The sequence below is a fragment of the Sturnira hondurensis genome, unplaced genomic scaffold (assembly GCF_014824575.4).
Source record: "Sturnira hondurensis isolate 20B ecotype Veracruz unplaced genomic scaffold, ASM1482457v3 Scaffold0022017, whole genome shotgun sequence".
Lineage (NCBI taxonomy): Eukaryota > Metazoa > Chordata > Mammalia > Chiroptera > Phyllostomidae > Sturnira > Sturnira hondurensis.
Genome location: NW_028094648.1, coordinates 1,208,037 through 1,212,315, shown reverse-complemented (window position 1 = coordinate 1,212,315; position 4,279 = coordinate 1,208,037). Strand labels below are relative to the sequence as shown.

General features: G+C 38.6%; 1 pseudogene; it reads left to right on the top strand.

Moving 5' to 3' along the window:
* Window positions 1–290: 290 nt before the first annotated feature.
* On the top strand, window positions 291–974 carry LOC118978591 (high mobility group protein B1-like; annotated as a pseudogene).
* Window positions 975–4,279: the final 3,305 nt, after the last annotated feature.

Here is a 4,279-nt window from a genome sequence, read left to right as displayed (position 1 = left end):
AAAGCTGTGTCTCCCTCTGTTCAGATATGGACAGAATGAATTGTGACAGATAAGTAATAAATGCCCATATAAGGCCAGTGCTATACTAGGTGCTGGATAAAATCCAGAAAAAAAAACTTTAAATGGTGCCAGTCCATAAGAAATTTTAAATATTATTGAATAAATACATAAATAGTTTCTCAACAAGACTGTAAAAGTGTGTGATAAAGATTACAAACTTGGCTGTGTCTGGCTCCTGCTCTCCCAACCATCACAGTACCCTGAGCTCCACAGAGACAGCGCTGGAGCAAATGCCAACCAGCTGGACCCTGCGTGACCGTGTGCTCGCTGAGGCAGAGCAATTAAACACGGGCAGAGGAGGTCCTAAGAAGTCGAGAGGCAAAATGTCCTCATATGCTTTCTTTGGGCAAACTTTCCAGGAGGAGTACCCAGATGCTTCAGTCAAGTTCTCAGGGTTTTCTAAAAAGTTCTCAGAGAGCTGGCAGACCAGCTCGGCAAACGAGAAAGGAAAATGTGAAGACATGGCAAAGACGGACAAGGCCTGGTTTGAAAGAGAAAAGGTTTATAGCCTTCCTAAAAGGGAAACAGAAGAGAAGTTCAAGGATCCCAATGCACCCAACAGGCCTACTTCAGCCTTTTTCTGGTTTTGTTCTGAGTATCATCCCAAAAGTCTTAGGGGAGCGTACCAGCCTGTCCATTGATGATGCTGCAAGGCACCTGGGAGAGATGTGGAGTCACAAGGCCGCGGGTGACAAACAGCCCAACGAAAAGGAGGTGGCTACGCTGAAGGAGAAATATGAAAAGGTTTTTACTGTATGCTAAGCTTAAAGGAAAGCCTGATGCAGCAAAAAAGGGGGGTGTCAAAGCTGAAAAAAGGCAAGAAGGAAGAGTAAGATGAAGAGGATGAGAAGAAGAAAGACAAAGAAGATGAAGATGAAGAAGTTGATTCTAATGCAGGTTTTTCTTGCCTATAAAGCATTTAATCCCCCATGTACACAGCTCACACTTTAAAAAAAATATTGAACTGTAAGGCTGTTTAAGGTTTGCTTTTAAGCTCTATAGTGCCTTTTTCTGTACAGGTAACAAACATTACTTGAATGTGCCTTTTAGATAGCTCTCTCTTGGTAGTATTTTCAAAAGCTGCTGGTTAACCTTACCTGGTGTGGTATGAGGATGATAAACTGGTCTGGACATTTAAAGCTGGTTCTTGTTGGTGTGCAGCAGCAATCAGTATATATGGGGATGGAAGGGTTTTTTAAATCTTCAGGCTGATGCTCCTTGTACAAAATAATTGTTGTTCCTTTAACTGAATACTACTCTGTAATTGTAAAAAAAAAAAAAATCACTGCTGTTTTGTTGACATTCTGAATGCTCCTAAATAAATATTTTTGTTTTTTTAAAAAGAAAGGTTACAAGTTCATTAGATATTCAGAAAAGAGTAAATAGATATTCACCTTGTAGTTCACAAGGTGAACTACAGTTGGGAGGAAAATTCTTGAAGGAAAGAACACATTGGATGTGAGTGTTGCCAGTCAGAGTGGGGTTCCTGTGGTGTTGTGAGAAAAAGCATTGTCAATGGAATTCTATGCTGCAGAAAGGAAGAAGGAGCTCCTACCTTTTGCAGCATCATGGATGGAACTGGAGGACATTATGCTGAGCAAAATAAGCCAGGCAGTGAAAGACAAATACCATATGATCTCACCTTTAACAGGAATCTAAACAACAAAACTAACAAGCAAGCAAAATATAACCAATGACACTCAAATACAGAGCAGGCTGACAGGGTCCAGAGAGGAGAGGGGAGAGAATCATAGGGGAAAAGGGGAGGGACTCACATGAATAAGTATAAAGGACACATGGACAATAATTAAGGTGGGTGGCAGAAATGGGAGGGAGGTGGGGAGCACTGGTGGGGGGACGGCAGGGAATATAAAACAGAAAACTGTACTTGAATAAGAATTAAATTTTAAAAAAATAAAAATAAAAACTAAAAAAAGAAAAAGCATTGTCAGGGACCCACCAAAGAGGATGAGATCTAATGGTAAGATTTATTCAGGAAGCAAAATCAAAAGGATCCCCCTCCAATGTCCCATTTTTGTCTGTTCTGGCATGGAAAACCATGGCCAGAAATAGAGTCAATGTCATATTTTAAAAATATGACATTGCGTATTTCAAAAATCCAAAAACAATGTTTCTGCATTCCCTCATATAACCAATTTATCCTTTCATTTATCAAATGTTTATGGAGTTTTGACAATGAGCCAGGCACTGTTCTAATTACTGGAACTATATCAGAAAACAACAGGGGTAAAAATGAAGAAACTAGAGAAGAGATTTCCCCAGTTTCACTGACACTATTTCAATGGAGTTTAGCTACTTGAACTAAGTGGCAGCTACCCTTTAAAACAAATATGCAACTTTCAGGGCCCTGCCATTCCCAGTGTTTCTTATTGAGAACAGGGACTGTGTAGAAAAGTTTTTAAAATTAATTTATGGCTTTAATTACAAAATAAAATGAAATACTGAGATACCTCTTTTTTAAAAGCTCCTTCAATCATTTAAACTTCTTTTTTTAATTTTAATTATTGTTCAAGTACAGTTTTCTGTCTTTTACTCTCATCCCAGCCAATCACCCAGCCCTCCCCCTTCTCTCCCAATTCCACCCCACCATAGTTTTTGTCCATGTGTCCTTTATACTTGTTCCTATAAATCCTTCCCTTTCTCCCGTGAAATCCCCTCCCTTCTCCCCTCTGGACACTGTCAGCCTGTTCTCTATTTCAGTGTCTTTGGTTAGATTTTGCTTGCTTATTTGTTTTGTTGTGTAAGTTCCTGCTAAAGGTGAGATCATATGGTATTTGCCTTTTATCACCTGGCTTATTTTGCTTAGCATAATGCTTTCTAGTTCCATCTATGCTGTTGCAAAGGGTAAGAGCTCCTTTTTTCTTTCTGCTGCATAGAATTCCATTGTGTAAATGTGCCATGGTTTTTTGATCCATTCATTTACTGATGGGCACCTAGGTTGCTTCCAGCACTTCTCTATTGTAAATCATGCTGCTATGAACATCGGGGTGCATAGGTTCTTTTTGATTCATGTTTCAGGGTTCTTAGGGTATAATCCTAGCAGTGGAATTGCTCGTTCAAAAGGCAGATCTATTTATAGTTTTCTGAGGAAATCCCATACTGTTTCTATAGTGGTTGTACCAGTCTGCAATCCCACCAACAGTGTACTAGGGTTCCCTTTTCTCCACAACCTTTGCAACATTTGTTGTTTGTTGCTTTGTTTATGATGGCCATTCTGACCAGTGTGAACTGGTATCTCATTGTGGTTTTTATTTGAATTTCTCTGATAGCTAGTGATATTGAGCATCTTTTCATGTGTCTGGATCCTCTGTATGTCCTCCTTGGAGAAGTGTCTGTTCAAGTCCTTTGCCCATTTGTTAATTGGGTTGCTTGTCTTCTTAGAGTGGAGACGTGTAAGTTCTTTATATATTTTGGAGATTAAACGCCTGTCTGAGGTTTCATTGGAAAAAATGTTTTCCCATATGCTTGGTTCTCTTTTTATTTTAACACTGTTTTCTTTAGCTGTGCAGAAGCTTTTTATTTTGATGAGATCCCATTTGTTTATTCTTTCCTTTATGTCCCTTAGGGACATATCAGTAAAAATGTTGCTGCATGAAATACCTGAGATTTTCCTGCCTATGTTCTTCTCTAGGACTTTAATGGTGTTATGGCTTATATTTAAGTCTTTTATACACCTTAAATTTATTGTGGTGTATAGTGTAAGTTGGTGCTCGAGTTTCATTTTTTTTGCACATTGTTCTCTAATTCTCCAAACACCATTTGTTGAAGAGGCTATTTTTACTCCATGTTATGTTGCTGCTCTCTTTGTCAAAGATTAATTGACCATAGAGACTTGGGCTTATTTCTGGGCTCTCTTCCACTGGTCCATGTGTCTGTTTTTATGCCAGTACCAGGCTGTTTTGATTATAGTGGCCTTGTAATACAGTTTAGTATCAAGTATTGTGATCCCTCCTACTTTGTTCTTCTTTCTCAAAATTGCAGCGGCTATTCAGGGTCATTTATGGTTCCATATAAATGTTTGAAGTGTTTGTTCTATATCTATGAAATATGCCATTGTTACTTTAATAGGCATTGCATTGAATCTGTAAATAGCTTTGGGTAGTATGAACATTTTGATGATATTAATTCTTCCAATCCATGAACACGGTGTATGTTTCCATTTGTTTGTGTCTTCCTTGATTACCTTCTTCAGTGTTGT